This window comes from Falco punctatus (genome assembly GCF_963210335.1).
Source record: "Falco punctatus genome assembly, chromosome: 14".
Taxonomy (NCBI): Eukaryota; Metazoa; Chordata; class Aves; order Falconiformes; family Falconidae; genus Falco; species Falco punctatus.
The window spans coordinates 4,879,079-4,897,155 of NC_137594.1; the positions used below are offsets into that span (position 1 = coordinate 4,879,079).

At 38.2% G+C, this 18,077-nt stretch overlaps 1 protein-coding gene across 1 annotated transcript in view; it reads left to right on the forward strand.

Annotated features, from left to right (window-relative positions):
* The first annotated feature begins 2,231 nt into the window (after window positions 1–2,231).
* The window catches only part of LOC308073052 (uncharacterized protein), a 107,132-nt gene continuing 91,286 nt past the window's right edge, over window positions 2,232–18,077 (forward strand). Inside the window, exon 1 of the mRNA XM_080410791.1 lies at window positions 2,232–9,400. The gene's annotated coding sequence lies outside the window, so the exon portion shown is untranslated. The remainder of the gene's footprint in view (window positions 9,401–18,077) is intronic.

Consider the following 18,077-nt stretch of genomic DNA (forward strand, 5'->3'; position numbering starts at 1 on the left):
TTCAAATTCTGCATGATGTAAAATCATTGGGGATTGGGAGAACAATAGCAAAGGATGTTGTGAAATCAGAGGTGTTTTTTAGGTGTGCAGAAATGAGGATATATTGTAGTATGCATATACAAAGTGAGCCAAATAAAAGAGCAAATCAAATACTTGGCTGAATCATGGGGGAAATTCTGTAATGTGCATGGTTGCCATTGCACAATGGGTGGGCAGCCCTCAACCAAAGCAGTCCATTCCAGTCAATGCACTGGAAAGAATATTATGGCACTTGAAGAAAGAGGAGAATGAGAGTAAAGCATTGACTTTGTTGCCTTCAGCTTTAAAAGAATGAGTTATGAGGACTAGTTTAAAACCTTAACGTCAGAAAAAAAAGTTGAATAAGAGAATCTAATTAAAGAGCTCAAACTCTATAATGGTAGAACGAATGTCAGCATTATTCATAACTCAATGCAGAAAATTTGACAAAAGAGCACAAATGGAATTTAAATTGAAATAAAGACACAGGGGAGCATCTTTTCTGTCTGAAAGTAATAAATGTTTGGAGCGAACTACCTGGCAAGGTTTAGGAGGTGATGACACCAAGGGCATTTTCAAGAAGCACCTAAATTTTGTTCTGTGGAAACAAGGCATTAATATGGATGAGCTCAGATAAGCCAAATAGCCAATTCTCATTTTCATATGTTTGCTGCCAGCACCAGCAGCTGCTTGATCTCTAATGAGCGGGAGATTGGCAATGGCAAATGGTGTCGTCTTTCTCATGCTGATGGCATGAGCAAGACCCTATAACAGATAAAGACATGTCGACCTTGGATTTATGTTTGATGTCTTCTTTACTGTAATCTTTATGAAAATGTTTTTCTCCATTGGTATATACTGTTTTTCTGTCCATATATATGCCCCTGAAATATTTTACAGCCAAGCAAAAAAATGTTTACTTTCTTTTACTTGCCATAGAGCTAAAATAAGCCATTTGATCCCCTTTGTTCATAAAATGTAATAAAAATGAAGAAGAAAAGGGGAGGAGAATGGATTGGAGTAAGCTTTACTAAAAGATATATTCAAGATCAGGTTTTACCTTTTGCTAACTCTTACTAACATCTTTTCTCACACTCACATCTCATTGATCCCAGATGAAATGCTGCTCCTATTGGCATTCGGACTGTCTTTTGAAATGCATACCTCTTTCATAGTTTAGTATTTCCCTGCTGCCTCTGGCCTGATGAATCCTGTTCTGTTTTGTTGTTTGTTTGTTTGTTTTTTCCCCCTATTTTCCCTCAAACTGAAGCCACTGCTAGAATTTTATGAGTCTCACAAAGGAGTTTAATTCCATATAATAACATGATAGTAGTTGTTTTGACAACTTTTTGAAGATTCAGTATAAACACAGGTGTTCTGAAGGAATTACGCTTTCATTTTCATCCATAAATGCAGTGGAAATTAAAAATCTTTAATCAACCATCACTGGTCATTATGAGTTTCCAAGAGAAAAGGACTGCATGGAACATAAGCTGTTCTCCCTCGTATTTTAAAGGCCACATTGTTCATTCTAGTTACACCTTGAGAAGATTTCTGGTGACTCTGATAACTGTTTCTGGTTGTAGGGCCTGAACTGTGGTCACTGATAGTGTAAACCTATCTCTATACAAATTTCAATAGAAATACTCCCCAAAGTCAACTGTTGCTGATATGAAGCAAAGCTATCTACTGATTAGCACAATGGAGCATGGAACAGCTTTTGGGGTTCCATTCTTGATTTTGCTATCTAAATTTTTTGTAACTGTGGATTATTTGTGGGTTTAGGGACAAACGTCAAAGCCTGGTGGAATCAACTGATGTCTTTCAGTCTGTTTCAATAGGCTTTGAGAATGGGACCTGTTGCCATTTGGGTGAATTGAACTTTTCTTTACACAGATCCAGATTAATCAAATTCTTTCTGTAAACTTATTCTGGATTTCATGCAAAAGCATTAATTCAGAGCGTTGAATTTCTTGCCTTTTTCTTGTAAGCACTTTTGCATGCTTCATTAAATATTTAACCATCTAGAGAAAGTTTCATGAGAATCACCAAAATGCTTATTTTGGGGGGGAATTTAGGAATTTACAATGGTAATTTTTCTGGCAAAAATTAACATACAAGGAGGTTACACATGGTGGTTTTCTCACATGCCATAAAATCATCATTACATCCATCTGTATGTGTTTCATCATCATCATCATCATCACATCAACAGCATGTGTTTCAAAAAGGTCAATTCTGAACCTGTTTTCAAGTCCAGACTCACCTGACATCCATATTGTTTACGTGTAACATGGACTAGTGCAGTGCATGCACCTCATGACCAAGCTGCAGCCAGACTAATAGACTGCCACAAAGCTGCATTGCTGCAGGCCACAGTTTCCTGTACTTGTCTGTTCATGAGCCCGTTCTCACAACTCTAGTATAGAAATAGCCAGGAATCGGTAGATCCAAGGCCAGGCTGGATGGGGCTTTGGGCAACCTGGGCGAGTGGCATGTGTCCCTGCCCATAGCAGGGGGGTTGGAACTAGATGATCTTTAAGCTCCCTTCCAACCCAGACTGTTATATGATCCCAAATGCATGAACTCCTGCAACTGGTGTAAGAAATTAAGGTAGATTTTAATTGGGTCCTTAAGAAGCTTTATATAATTGCATGTCATGTCAGTATCAGCTAAATTGAATTTGTTATGGTGCTTTCAAATTACGTTCCACAGAGCTGCTCTTCTTGGAGAAATTCCCCATAGTCCTAAACACCAAGTTAAATCGTGTCTTTGTCGTCCAAGTCCTTAGGGGTTGTATGTAATTTCACTACTTGCATAAGTTTGGTCCTTTATGAAATCCTTTAGATTGCTCAATAGAGTGGGAGAAAACATTGTATAAGAAACGGCTATTTAAAAAAAAAATTTTTTTTTTAGTTTTTTTTTAAATAATTAACTCCCTGCAAGCTGTGTTTGTTGGGTAGGAAAAATGTATACAGATGGCTAGTCTTCAGAGAAGACAAATAAAGGTCCTATAGAAAAATAAAATCAAAACACTTTGGGTTGGAAGGGAGCTTAAAGATGATCCAGTTCTACCCCCCTGCCATGGGCAGGGACACCTGCCACAGCCCAGGTTGCCCCCAGCCCCGTCCAGCCTGGCCTGGGACACTGCCAGGGATGGGGCACCCACAGCTGCTCTGGGCAGCCTGGGCCAGCGCCTCGCTGCCCTCACGGGGAAGAATTTCTTCCTCATCTCTAATCTAAATCCACCCTCTTTCAGCTCAAAGCCACCCCCCTTGTCCTGTCACCACAGGCCCTTGTACAAAGCCCCTCCCCAGGTTTCCTGACGGCCCCTGTAGGTGCTGGAAGCTGCTCTAAGGTCTCCCCGGAGCCTTCTCTTCCCTGGGCTGAACAGCCCAGCTCTCCCAGCCCGTCTCCAGGGGAGCGGTGCTCCAGCCCTCGGATCATCTTTGTGGTCTTCTCTGGACTTGCTTCAACAGGTCCAGGGAACCTGCAAACACAATAGAAGAACTTCCTATGACTGATTTCTTCTAATTTTAGCAGATTTCTACTTTCAGTTTGTAAGAGTGGAACTGTCAGTTCAACTAATGCAATACTTTGAATTTGATCAGCTTAATTTATTCACATTGACCAGAAACAGAAGTACAGGCTTCTTTAATTAAATAATAGACCCACAGAATGCAGAAAAAAATGTGATAGCCATAGGGGATTATTATTCCACCTTTCCTTCTTCCAATAAGGACTTTCAAAAACCCCAAGAGTAACTTATGGTCCTTTCCTATTAATGAAATGATTAGGAGAACATCCTAATTACTCTTTAACAAGGCAAGACATATCTCCCTCTGAGCCAAGGTGAAGAGCAAAACAAGGATTATTCTAAAATATTTGGTCAAGCAACTGAGAGGTAAAGAGAGGAAGACAAAAACCCAACCTGCTCACCTCACCCCCCAGTAAAACCCCAAACTGCATTAAACTCAGGTATCAGATCCTTTAAACTTTTCCTTCACAAATCCCACACGAAGGCAATGGTTTCATGCAACCACTTATATTTCTACAGGATGATATGAAATATATTGAGGAATTAACATTTACTGGAAATCGTGACGTTTCCCTGCTCTTTCACCTTCCTTTTATTTGTTCATTTTCTTATTAAAGTCAGACTATATGGCTACTTAAACCTATGAATAAGCAGTGAAGTTGAGCTTTAAAGCGATGCTCTGATGGACTTAGAGAATGTTTACCTACTGTAGGGTAGAACCAAAAGTTTGACCTCTAGAAGTTTTTAGAGGACATACGCTTGCTCTTCTTCAGCCTGAGCTTACCAGAAGCTGTTACGATATTAACATAACACTGAATCCAAGCTAATAAACCTGCCATGTGCTCAGGTATTAAATGTGCCTTTAGTCACATCAGTGTTCCATACTCTGCAAATACTTTCACTATAGTCAATAGATCTAATTTCTGCAGCTGTAAATCAGCGCAGCTTCAGGGCAGTCACCGCTACTCTGGCAATTTATATCAGCTGAGGCTTTGATTAATTATATCAGGAAATCACAATCTTGACAACAGAGGGCTGTGTGAGAGTTCTTGCAAAGTACCCTTTGCTGCTTGAAGCCTGGAGATCTCCAAGCACAGTTCTGTCCATCCCATGGATAATGAAACTGGTGCCATGCTGCCGTTAGCTGCTTCAGAGTTTATAGTGCAGTATCACCGTGTGCTGTGGTCCTGCTGTGCCAGCTATGATGGGCTGTGCTGGATCAGTTACTGAAGCTTAATGCCAAGATTTTGAAAAGCACCTAACTCTCTGGAGTCCCTCAGAGACTGAGTGTTCTGTGATATACAAGGTAGGACTGGAGAGATCTGTAGACCCAAGAAAGTTATAGGGTTGTCTAGAAGCCGTGATGTGCTAGGCTGAGTAAAGACATCAGGAGACTTAAGGAATCAGGCAAATTCTCTCACTGACTTGCTGTGTAATTTTGGGACAAGTCACTTAACCCCTTCTGTCTGCTTTTGTCATCTCTTGACTGGTAGTTAATGGCATTAAATAAAAAATTCTGGTACAAAGAATATTATTTAAAATAACACCAGGGAAGAGCAAATTAGCTCATGCATTTCATGTATTTTATTCCTGGGTGGTGCCCTACAAAAATATCATGTCTAATAGGCAGTCTGTCTCCAGGAGTCACAAATTACTACAGTTAGAATGGATTATAAATCTCAAGTAAAGCCTAGTCAATTCTACAAGTGATATATTTCTTTTATTACTGACCCTTTATTGCTTCTCTCTCTCACATACATCTATCTTTTTTTTTTTTTTTTCTTGGGCAGAGGAGGTGTCATGCTGCATTAATATTCTTCTCAGCAGCTTTTCTAGTCAGCCCCATTTTCTTCTTGCATCAGGAAATTTGAACCTATCTCTTTGCACCCCTCCACCCCCAGTGCTTGCTTTGCTATGTAACAAAACACAAGTATTTAAAGGTATTTAAAAGGCAAGCTGGGAAATTGTGACATCTAAAAACCCCACTGTTTCCCAGAACACAGGGATTCATTTACTATCACTATATTTTTATGGGGGGTGGGGGGAATAAAAGGTCCATTTGAGTTTAATTTTGCATCAGAAAGACAAACCTATAAATTAGGGAACAGTAATTTCATTGGTCTGGGTTGAAATTATGACAATGAAATAATTTGCTGTTTCTAAATAAGCATTGCTAGAAGCATTTAATTCCCTGAAAAGTTTTTGTTTTCCAATTTTCATCATGATTCACCTTGGGGAGAAAGGAGTTGAATCATCTCTAGGTGTTGCAGAGCAGTACCAGTGTCCAAGTCTATTAGCTGCTCATAGTGCTTGAAGGAGTGACTTTCAAGGGATGTGAGGGACCTGGTATGAGTCCAAATCTAAGCATTGGAGATACAGGACACAGTGGCCTCTCTGGTAATTGTGGTCACGAACAATAAGCTCTGAGTCAGTTACGCATAGTTGTTTTAACAGCCAAGTTGGACACTGGACCTTCAAGCATGAGCAATCAGAAAACTGCTAAATTAAATTCACTTACAGACTGGAAGAATGTGTGGGCTTCAATCTCTACTGCATAGCAGAAAAATGGGATAGATAAAAACCCTTGTGCCAAGTTCAGGATGTTGAGGGACAATACAGGCTCTGTACTACAGAAGAAAATCTTGATCTGCTCCTGGTAACAGAGGAATGTTCTGCAGATCTTGAAGTCCATGCTGTTTTGATGACTGAATGTAAAAATCTCCTGAAACAAATATACAAAACATGCTATTCTGGAGAGAGACAAATCTCTCTTCCACCCTCAGGGACTGAATGCAACTTACAACTGCTGAGTGAATAATTAGTGTTAATTAGCACTAGAAATTGATGCCTTTGGAGATAGTCTGCCAAGTTTTTAAGCACTTTAATACTAATGGTTTTTTTTTTTATCTGGGATAAATCTTTATAGCGGAAGCAAGTGCAAATTGATTTTTAAAGAGCCTGTCCAATGTTGAATTTATCTTACAAAAACATTGGGTTTAAAAACAATTACATTTACCTTCACTGTATTTTAATGCTTTTTCCAGTGGTTTAATATCTCTTTAAATATTTTTGCTGTCACTTTTTATCTAGTTTCTTGGAAAATGACTATATGGAATCTTTGGAAGGTGTTAAGATAAAATATGACACCATGTCAAGCTATTTAGTTCCTAAATAATTTTTCTGTTATGAAAAAGAATTCTGTTTTAGTGATAATGGCAATATAACGACACTTTGAATCATCAGAGTAAAGTTCACTGAGCAGAGTGTAGGCAAAGACCTAAATGTTAAGAAAATTATGCATGTGGTTTTGTGCCTTCTCTGTCCAAACAGTTGTTGACTGAACTCAGAATCCTTATGTATGTTTCTTTTCAGATCCCTCCAGCTAAAATCAAATAGTAAGGCAATAGGAGTTGGAACAAGGACTTGAAACTGCCCCTCTAATTCATGTGGTATATTAGATTTGGGCATTTCCATTGGGAATTAAACATTAAACATGTGAACAAGGGCTTTAGAGCTTGTGCACTGGCAGGTCAAGGAGTGGCAGATGAGGCTCCTGTTGCACTGCTGGCTTTGTGCAGGGACAGGGATGCAGTGCAGAGTCTGGTTCCAGCTGCTTACCTAATGCATTAGACTGAAAAGCCAAGGATAAATACAATATCTTGATTTCCAGAAGTTTTAGGCACCTTGAATTCTTTCTGAAGTATCTGAGGAAGGCATATATTCAAGACCTCAAAACTCTGATTGGAGAAAGCTTAGAGATTTTTTCACTGCCAGCTTGATATGAAAAACTCTAAAATAGCATAGAAAGAAAGCTGTCTTATTATATGGTATACAGGAGTCAGAGCATTAAATCAGTGCAGTAGTTTCTTTGTTGTTATCATCAGCAATACTCTGGAATTTCTGGAGAAATCAGAGCTGAAAGGAAGGTTTGAAAAATCTACATGCTAAATATTAAGTACATTAATAAGTGCAAAAGTATGTAACTTCAAAAACAGGTGGTATCTGGATGCCAAGTTCAGTGAAGCGGTCTGCTGTGGGTTTTTTAACACTGTTCAAATTGTGCAGACAACATACAAATCACATCAATTTCCTGCAGCAAGAAAGAAGGACCAGTTTTTATTTACAGGGGAAAATAGTTCTTTTTCACTGCCAGCTTGAGACATCAGAATATTTGTTTATGGCAGTATAAACATGAGAATTACAAAATGAACAAAGGCAGACAACAGCCTCTCTGCTCCTCCCTCCCTTCCGCTTTTAGAATAGACATATTTTCTTACAGATCATGATCCAAAACCAGCTCAAATCCATGATATGCCACTAGCCATTTCCATAGCCTTTGGATGAGTCTGTCTTTGAAAATGACTAACTACTCCATGAAAGTTTCTCTGACCCCACAGGAGACCTGTGTGGACAGGTTACCTTTGCATTTGCTTTAATAAGAAATTGAACTTTTGTTCCTGAAATGCATAAAAGGGAGACGGGCCACAGGATTTATCTTGTGGACTATAGCAATGCCAGGTTAAAACCTGTCACCAAAGTCCAGGCTCTATTTTTACAACCTAGTTCTAAGCACACTGCATTTATAAATTTGGGGGGGGGGGGGGAGGGGGGCGGGGGGCAGGTGGGATAAACATGCGTTTTGGTGTTTGTCTTCTAGTTGAATACAATGTACACCACACTCTGGATTTCCATCCAAAATTACAGGCATGTGGACCATAATCTGCCTGTAATGGAACGGTGAGAGAGGGCAAGTATGTGAGGCATGGGAACAAATGATGTATAGCTGGCCCAGCCTGTGTGTCATATCTGAGCAGAAAACACAGTGTTGGAAAATCCTATTCAGAACTCGCTGTGCACATTTGCACCAAGAAACAGACATTTCTCAAGTGGAGAGGCCTTTGAAAGTCTTCAGGTTTACAAAAAAGTTTAATTCTGCAATACACTGAGATTTTTTTATACTTTGAAAACCTCAGACACCCTAATCCTTTGTGAGAATGCATCAAGTTTTGAGTTGTGTGTAAACCTCAAAATAGCACTTGGACAACTTAGGCAAATGATGCCTTCCTTTCTTATTTTATTTATGTTCCCTCTTAAAATTTACAAAAAGAAGTGACTTGCTTTTACTGTAAATAAAAAGTAATTAATGTAAAAGATGTTTTACCCAAATAATCCCTATGTCAGTTGTACACAGGTAGTACCAATATGAAGCCTCTGCATACACACCTTGTTCACCTTCACTGTTTATTATCAGGAGGTACTTGAGACACACATTGAGAAGATGTGCATTTATGCCTGTTTGGGCTCAAGTTCTTTTAAGTTGCTTGGGTGTAAACAAAACATCAAAGGAGACAAACAGTGATATTGAACTATTTTTGTTTATACCATCTAAGAGGCTCTGGGGATCACAAATATGTTGTGTGCTGGTATTGGGAAATTTACTACTTCACCAAAATTTTTTGTTTACAATATTCTTTAGAATGTCAGTTTTCCTTGTTTTCCAGTGAAAAATTGTACTGAGATGCAGTATGCTTTGCTCACACCTTTCCCTTTGCTGCACCCCTCCTCTTCCCCCATTTAATAATGCCCTTTGCTCTCTGGGTATATTAAGTACATCATGATTACTCTAGAGGTTATTTGCTCCTTTTTTATTGCTTTTGACTCTTTATTACTGCTCATTAGAATGTTATTAACTTGGCCTCAGTTATGACAATATTCAACACCTGCTTCATATAACAAGCACATTTCCTTTCCTTTCCCTAGCATTGCACACCTGGGCCTTGAATTATTCCCTTTGGCTGAGTTGAAAGAAGGAGCGTGAGAGACTAGGTCCTTGATTTTTCTGAGGTAAGAGGCTTTTAATTTGTGACTTGACATGGATCCTGTTATTATTGATTCTGCAGTATGCTTTTCATCCTGATTGTACGTAGTGACTGACACTGACAATTATTTTGGAAGAGCAGTGACGTGAGTGGTATTTCAGTAGAAAGAAAAGCAGGATTTAGCCTGCTTTTAACTGAACTGGATTGTTTGCTGAAAAATCTCCATGGTGAGAACATAGACCCTAGACCCATGCAGACCTGGCTGTGGCTTGACTGGAGCATGCAATGTGCCAAAGGCAAGCAGTCCTCTGGAGTTCTAGCTGTGTTTTATGTCCAACACTGTTAACAGCAGGTTGAAAACAGAGGGTCACTGCTTTGTTTTACTCGGAGAAGGCTAAAAGCCATGATCTCTCTCCTTATGAGTAATGTTTCTGAACCTAATGCTATTAAATGCTAGTGAAGCAGAGACCTATAAGAGAAAAGAAAAAGCATGGAAGAAATGGAGAGCATCATATAAGGTTACCCTGTGATAACATGTTATCTGAAAACTGAGGAAAGCTGCATTGTTTGTGACTGTATTGCAAAGAAATGCTTCCCCACCTCTGTGGTGATGGTTATGGCTTACAAATAAAGACCACAGGTGTTTTCTCTTCAGGGTTCATGCTTTTCCCTTTATTTAGTCTGCATTTTTCAGTTTTCAAAGATGGAATGAAATCACAGCAATATCCCACGGAGAGGTCATTAAGGGCAAGGGAAGAGGGACAGGATATAAGTGTATCCGTACAATTTAGATTCTATTTTTACCAAATTATGAAGTACCAACGTTTCTGTACCTCATGCATTGATAATCCTGAACCAGTGTTGTGGGAATTGTCAGCATTTGCAAGGAAATAATAAACCATTGAAAGTCTATTTTTACCAGTGCGAGACACAAGGGAAATGGAGAGTGGAACTTCTAATAAAGAATAAGTTTCATAGCCCATTTTATCCATTAAAATCAGCCATTTACTTAAGCAAGTTTTGGATCAGATCTGATCTCCAGTATGTATGAAACTCATATGTCTGTCTGCTTCAAATACAGTTCTTAAGTGCCAAAATTCTTTAAATCTGAAGAAAGCTGTATTTCTTCCCAGAATTACTCCCAGTTTTTTGAAAGAAAAGAGTTGAATAAAATTCAAATAATGATTTTCTAAATGTACAGTTTGATATTGTGAAAGTAGAAAAATAAACGAATCTGTGTTCTATAAGGGCACTGTTGTCAAAGGAAATTTGACATTTCCTTGGTAAACTGAAAAAGTATCATTTGAAATCATGTAGTTTATCTGCCATGAATTGTGATACCTTCAAGTAATTCTAAAAATCTTAACTAATTCACATTTCTAATTAAAAATTCATTTTGAATTGAAAAATAAAGCATATTTTTTGGGAAAAGTAACTACTAAACGTACATTTTTTAGCATTCAGAGTAGAATTGTTGAGGTTTATTCAAGAAAAATTAGCAAAAAGTAATAGTCATTGGATGCTTTTTTGCCAGTTTGTACCCAACTGCAGGATTTCTTTTAACATTAAAAGGATATGAAATGTGATCTGTTTATAAAATTGAAATAGAGAAAATCCCAGAGACTCCAAAATGAAGTGCCACTGTGGAATGATTCAGGCAATTCTATTTCACCTGCACTGAGAATTCTGTGGAATACTGAACTTAACCTCCTCACTTCCTTCAACATCTTTATCAAGTAGGCAGAGTGCTTTTAAAAGAAACAGCAACACTGCATCTTAATATCCTTCCAAAGACCTTAAGTAGAACCCATACATCTTTTGTGGTTATAAAAAGTCTTGTGCAATCATGGGGTTGCTCCCTTAGTTTGTCCTATTTCCAGAAGGGTTGAGTTTTCAGAACTCAGCTGAAGCTACTGATGATGATGTAACTCTGAAGTTCAGCCTCCTGGAAAACCTGCTATAAGGAGGAGGACTACCTAATTCTCCTTTGGCTGATACATGGTTTGCTTTCTGGAAGGGGAGCTGACAGTCTTTATTGCTTGTCTGTTGATGTCATATGAATGGAAACACAATGTGTTAAAATACATGACCTCTATGCGTATATATGTATTGTGAATATGGGTATTGTCTGAAGGTAGTGAACGTGTATGCTTGGCATCCAGTAGACAGAATTTTAAATTTTATAGCCAGTTACTAGGCAGCTTTTAAACGTTCTACTATTTGTGGGTACATTCATTTTCTAGGCACTATAAGATGATAAAAAGATCAGGATTTTTCTTTATAGCCTCAGCTCTTTGACCCAATCTGGCTGTATATCTTGATGTCTGGAAGTGTGAAAAGATTCAAGGCAGAGTATTTTTATCCTAGGTCAACTTTCTCCAGTACCTAATGCATACAAAGGAGGCCTTCAGGAGATTTCAAACACACTGGAGAGTGGTATGGGAAAGTATATGCTTATGACAGCTCTAAATATAACATTTGTCACTAAGAATCCTTCCCAGCTGTACGCTATTTTCTCTTGCATTTCAAAGGGAAAGAAGGAAAGGTAAGTCTCAAATGACCAGCCCAAGATGGTAGTAATGGTTTCCTCTCCCCTGGGTTTCATGAGAGCAAGTGCTGTAGAAGTTTTCTATGTAACTGTGTTAGCTATAAGTATTAATCAATATTTGTCCATATGAACTAAGAAGAAATTAACAGCGGCCTTTAAAATAGAAATCTGTCTTCCATTAGATACCTTATTTTATTTTATTTTTGTCATCCATTGATAGCAATGGATTTTTATGTACACAGTTTTCTTTGCATTTCTCACCACCTGTCTTCTGCCTCTATTCGTTCATAATAATGTGATTATTAGTCACAATAATAGCTGGAGTAACTGATTGTGCTGCTGGAATTGAGGCTATACTGATATTTCTGTAATGAGCTGCTTTTTTTTTTCTCTCAAGGCTGTAAGTCAGCCATGAAATAGCTGAGAGTGAGGCAGCAGAAGGTCGTAATTTGGGAAAGCTTTTTATTTTTGAATAAATGTTGATGCAATGGAATTGATTGTTTTGAAGTTCAAATGAGGCAACAGGCACATTTTTTTTGTTTCTTCTTTTGGATGAATTTTGTGTCTCAGCCTAATAATGGCTTTTTTATTTTCCCTTTCAGAAAAGAAGTAACTTTTTCTGCCTGAAATACTGTGATGTAGATTGCATTAAAAATAAAATGGATATCTGTGGAAGTTAATTTTTTTGGGGAGAGATGAATGGAATTATTATGTGATATTATTATTAAAAGGTAAATTTGGAAACAGGAGGGAGATCTGTATTTAAACGCACACAGCCAGGAATTTGGCAGGGCAAAGCTCTGAAACTCAGCAAGCCTTAGGAATATGTTTTAGCTTACTGTTTCAACATCTTTAGAAACCTCTGATTCCCAACTTCTTCCTTTAGAGAGGAAATGAAATGTTTGCTCATTTAGACTTTGGTAGAGCAGCCTCAGGTGTACAATGCTGGGTTGGTTTTGTACCTCTGTTACCCAGGGGAAGTTACACAAATCTCTAAACCCTGGTTTTGAGCAGTAGCGCTAGACGCTAGAGCATGGGAGGTGGGTTCTTGTTAGCTGTTACAGCCACGTCTGGTGCTCTGTGGTATTACAGACTTGACATGTCTTTTTATCCTTTTTTTTTTTTTTTTTAAATGCAACTTTTGTAATGCTTCAGTGAATCCTATAGCTGTAAAATTTATCAGCTAAGCAACACTAAAACACAGAAGTGAAACTTCTGAGCTGGCCAAAGTTGTCATGGATTCAGTGGCTGCTGTGAAGCTACAGCCGTTTGCACCAGCTACTTGTTTGTGGGCAAGCAGAGGAATTGCAGGGGAAGAGCAAGCACGTTATGAGCTGGTCAGTTCTCAACAACAGGTAGCGAGATGTTTATGAAGGGAAGGGTAAGGATAATTGTGTGTCTCAGCATGGTTAAAACCTGCTGAGATGCCCAGAAAAACAGGATTTATGATTTTGTACTCAGTTGAGCAAGAACAAAACTCCTGAAGTAGCAAAAATAGAAAAGGCAACTTTCAATTTGGAATCATGCTTTTTTCCATGACTAAACTGGCCAACAACACAATGATCACTAGCTGAAAAAATCGCTTCCTATTTCCTTTAGCAAAAGAACCTGTTGCAGACACATTGTGCAAGTAAAGGATCTAATCTGACAAGTATAATCTCTTTCAGCCACAGGAAATATACATAGGAAAAATAAGCCACATGTGTCCACACCATGAAATTTACCTGATTGGTATATGAGAGGCTGGATGGACCTAAATATTTGTTAATTAAAAAGAAAGAACATTAATATTTTGTAATGCTTGTAGTCCAGGCTGAATAATAAACAGCTGTCATTCTAAAACACTTCTAGTACCTTAAAGGCATATTTTACATCCATTCAGTTAGAACTGAATTAGCACTTTTGGCTGTGTGCCTGGATCACGTGTTGACAGGTAGATTTGTACTTGATTGGGAAAGTTATACCTGATCTTCGTGAAGACAGTTCCTGTACCTTATGTCACATCAAAGGAACAAAAGGACATCTAACAGACTGCTGGTTATTAGTTTTGTATTTTTCTTGATGCATAACCTGCTACTGGTTTGTTTTTGTTTTTTTAAAATATAGTTATAAAAAAAGTGGTATGTATTATTTTTAATTGGTTTCAGTAATTCAAATATATCATGAAATCATCATGTTTTTCCTGACTGTCCTATTATGAAATCCTAGTTTAAGGGAAGACTTTGGGAGTTATGCTTACTGAAAGGAGATGGGAATTTTATCTAAGGTATCCTGAACTGAGTATCTTGTCTAGAGATGCATCAAGCCTCTTGCCTTCAATTTAAACACCAGTGAAAATCTCCCAGATGTGTCAGACCCAAATATTTCAGTTCTCCAGAGCTGCTGGCTATATTCTACGGTAGGCAGTGCATGTATGATGGGGCTAATTACAAAATCTGCAGACAGAAGTGAATGACAGTTATGTGTAATGGGAAAGAGAAAAGAACATGATACATGCAAAAATTTAACTTGTAATACTAAAAAGGGGGCTAAAATATGAAATAGGATATACTAGAGACACGGTGGTTGAGAAATTTCCCAAAAGGGATGCCTTTCTTTTTGCAAAAAGTGTTACCTGATTTTTTTTCCTCTTGGAAGATATTTCCTGAGAGCCAGTTATCTGCCTTTTTTGAAACCCATATGAAAGCTATTTGCCAAGCATAAACTTTGACCACGAATACCATGATGTGCATCTATGTTACCAGTGATGACATATCAAAATACAGAGATCAGCTTCCAACTTAAGAACATAAAGGGGTGGTTTACAAAGAGCTGGGCCACCCAGTACATTGGGCTTTGTGTCACTGCGCTAGCGAGGATCTCCTGGTTCCTTAAGACCTATTGATTTACAGATTGTTCTAAGTTGTGATATGCTGGGTATGTCCCCCAGATGGGAATATTTTGCAGTCCCACTTCTTTTTATTACATCGAAGTGTGTTTTGTTTAGAAGGCCCAGCTGAAATGTTTGAGTTAAAAAAGATTTTTGTTATAGATTGGAATACTGATGATATTCTGTTTTTCCTTGGAAAGGACTTAGTACATTTTAGGACAGCTGGTTTATTGGCTTGTGCATTGATGCCAAAATATAAAAGTAAATATCAGTTGTGTCTATCTTCAATTTAAGATGCATTTTTGCTTCCTCACTTATGTTGGTTATGGCTTTTTTCCCAAACACCAGGAGATCTCCAGGAAACCACATCCTTCGAACTACTGCCCCTGTGCTTGTGTCTGAATTTCCTTGTTCTTCTCTTGAAAATACTTCTTTTCAAAGATCATTATTATATTAGAGATGGGTCATGCAGAAAGCCCTAATGATCTTTTCTGGGGGCAGATTTTAGTTGTTCATACAGCGTCCTGTCCATCCTGTCCTCTGCTTCATGGGTATTCCAGGCTATAGAAATGACTCTTCGCCTTTCTCGGTGTTGCAAGCATCTGGTGCCATCCATTATTCCATTCAGAAAACTGATGTCTTGTCTGTGCAGTGTCCCCCTTTTTTCATAGTTTTAGTGGGAAATAATTGGTTTCCTGCATAAAATGCCTGCATATTTCTAAAACAAGCAAAAAATACTTGACAGACAAGAAGGCTTTGCTGATCAGAATGTAATGTGCAACGTAGAAGCATTTGCCAGATTTTGCTCCCAGAAAATCTGATGGCTGATAGAATTATGCCATAACTATAGGGTCTGAACAGTTCTGTTTATTTTATCCTTTTTAAATATATTTCATTAGGTTTTACGTTATACAGACATGCAGAACGAACCAGGGAAAATGGCTGGAAGCCTAAATCACCAACGCAGAGAAATGTTAGTTCTCTTTTCATGTGTAAAAAGACAGATGAAGAAGGAATACCTTGAAGATTGCATTTTGTTAATGTCTTACTTTCTCACTGTTTCTTTGTCCCCCTTCTGATTCCACAGAGAAATCTGCTCATTGACTTTTTTTTTGTGTGGTTTTTTTGTTTGTTTGTTTTGGTTTGTTTTTTTTTAATCTGGAATGTATGTCTGTACACAGCTTCATGCACTGTGTTCATGCAGACAAATCCCACCCCTTCTCTCAGGTAACATTTCTATATCCTTAACTGCATAGTTCATAAAATTAATTTCTACTGCTTTATGTATATTTTCTAATGCTATTTGTGGCGGTGATCATAGTACAATAATGCTTTCCCAATAGAAATGTTTATGGCAAACTATATTATTGCTACAGAAACAATCACTCTATTTTGATTTGTATGAGGAATTGACACATTTCCTGCAGACTTCATTTTCATTTCCCTTAGATATCATGAAAGTCAAATCAAATCAAATCACCCCCAATTTATTACAGCATTTAACACCAACACAACAGCAACACAGGCTTCTCACTTTTTTGAAACTGCTTTTAAAAGACAGTTACATTTCTCCCCACCCTCCTCCTCTGAGTAAAGCTGTAACCATAAAAGAAACAAGGATACTAGTACAGGAGGATAATTTGAACAGCTTCTTAGTCTGCTGCCTGAAAATTGCCTCCCCAGACTATTAAAAGGAATTGGAGTCTTCTCAATGCCATTGTGTGCTCTGGGTCAGACCTGAATTTTCTGGAATATGCTGTCTCTGGTGAGCAGGCAGGCTAGATTTGCATGGGAGAGTTTCATTTACTGTGCCTTAACCATATTGTTTGTCAAGCTTCAGATTTTTTCCTACATTTTGATATGTTTGAAGTGTTTATCAGTCAAACTTACAAATTAAATTTTATCAGTCTTTCAAATGCCAAGACTTTTTGTGTTTTCTCTGCACATGTATACAGAATAAAATTACTGCAGTGAGCAGTGCTGGGAGACGAGCCAGAATATAGCTTTGATTAATACTTTGAACCCATTCCTAGATTTAAAAAATTACATATATATATATATGAAAACATTTAATAATAACCTTTTTCCTGGCTGAGATGATATGATTAGCATTTTATTCTCATCTGTTTGGGGGTTACTAGTTTGATTTCTGAGGTTAGGTTTTGAATGCTGCATTTCTCAAGCCACACAGACACGTTATTTTATTGATAAGCTATAGGAAAATGTATTTGCAGCTGTACTAGAATGGTTATAGCAGCAACACAGGTTATTATTCACGTGGTTAGGTGGTGATGTGGTAAACATGACTGTAAGTTACTGTGCAGTAATCCTTTTTGTCAATGCACGTAGCATGGAGACATTAAAGGCTCCCTGCAAAAATAGTATGTGGCGTTTCACAGCAACTAATCTAACTTGCATGCCTTGTATCAGCACTACAGCTCATCTTAGCTTTCTGTCTAGCTGAAATGCTTTGTCGTATAATGACTTTATCCTGGGGCAGCCAAGAGAGGAAAGCTCACGGTCTGCATACACTTTGTAGACAGTGTGTAGGTGGTTGAGGGAACTCACTGGTAGAGGACATCACCTTTCATCGGATGAATTTAAACAGATTAGGTTGTTATATGAGAATGTCTTTATAGCAGAAATGGTAACATTTCATGTAGCATAGTTTAAGCAGGGAACCTGCAAGTACAGTGGGTTGCAGAGGTGAGCAAGTGTTGTCTCAATGCAGGGCCAACGAGGAGAGACTTTCCACCTCTGAGTGACGAATCAGAGGCCACTTTTGGAGCTGGAATGTTGGATATGACAGGCTCTTGTCAGAGTGGCAGGGCAGTAAGGCCATCACTTGGAATATACTATTGCACAGCAGCACACAGACAGTTTCCCTTATTAGATACTCTGGCTAAACAGTGATGTTATTCTTTAATAAAGCATGCTGATTAATGTCACATAGTAAGAATGTTTATGCATAGCTGTCTGTGTATCCAGCTGAAAACCAGGTGACTCAGAGATACCTGGTGCTGGCAGCACACAAACTTTGCAACTTCTGTTCTGCAACTTTTGAAATGTTAAAATATTAGATCAATCCAACTAACACAAGGAGCTCACAGATTTAATATGAAGCCTGAAACACTTGCAAGAAAAAAACCTTAACAGTATTATTCCTTCATTGATAAGATCCCCAAATCCCTTGCAGTTGAAAAATTACAGAGGATTTAAAAGACTTCATGCCCCAGGTTATAAATTGACAGTAAGCCAGTCACAGTGAGAAGTTCTGTGTTATAG